We start from the raw sequence: 746 nt of genomic DNA, 5'->3' as shown, positions 1-746 counted from the left end.
TCTCTACAATAAATCAAAAAATCAGCCGGGCGTGGTAGCGCATGCCTGTAATTCCGGCTACTCGGAAGGCTGAGGTGGAAGGATCGCTGGAGCCCAGCAGGCGAGGCTGCGGTGGTTGGGAGTGGCCACTGCACTCCAGTCTGGGCGACTGAGTGAGACTCCAACTCAAAAAAAAAAAAGGTAAGTCGTAGTGTAAAGAAGCTAGCTGAGGCCGGGCGCTAGTGGCTCGCGCCTGTAATCCCAGCACTTTGGGAGGCGGAGGTGAGAGGACTGCCTGCGCAACTTGGCGAGTCCTCAACCCTGCGATGAACATCAAAAAAATGAGCCGGGCATGGTGGCACGTGCCTGTAGTTCCAACTACTTGGAAGGCCGAGGCAGAAGGATCGCCTGAGCTCAGCAGGTCGAGGCTGCGGTGGCCGGGAGCGTGCCACTGCACTCCAGCCCGGGGAAAAGCGAGACTCCAACTCAAAAAAAAAAAAAAAAGCTAGCTAGCTGGATAGGCAAGATTATTCTGTGATGACAAGCGTCGCAAGAGTGGGGGACCGCGGGGGCACGGCGACACTTTCTGGCGAGCTGTGCAGGGCTCACACCGGCGCGCCCATCCACGAAGCCTGCCCGAATGCATGCTGAAGACTCGCGTGTCTCGCCGTCTGCACGGCGCGCCTCCGAAAGGAAACCGGGACGCCCCCGGCGCGAACGAACACCACCCGCGCGAGTCTCCGTTCCGCAAAGGCTCCGTGGAGGGA

The 746-nt window shown here is 59.4% G+C and overlaps 1 protein-coding gene across 3 annotated transcripts in view; it reads right to left on the bottom strand.

The window, feature by feature from the left end:
* Nucleotides 1-746, bottom strand: part of PTPN2 (protein tyrosine phosphatase, non-receptor type 2) — a 97,027-nt gene that overhangs the window by 95,649 nt on the left and 632 nt on the right. The window lies entirely within an intron of this gene.

The sequence above is a fragment of the Carlito syrichta genome, unplaced genomic scaffold, assembly GCF_000164805.1.
Source record: "Carlito syrichta isolate Samal-C Ts95f unplaced genomic scaffold, Tarsius_syrichta-2.0.1 Scaffold303652, whole genome shotgun sequence".
In the NCBI taxonomy this organism is placed as follows: Eukaryota; Metazoa; Chordata; class Mammalia; order Primates; family Tarsiidae; genus Carlito; species Carlito syrichta.
This window is presented reverse-complemented; position numbering and strand designations above follow the sequence as displayed.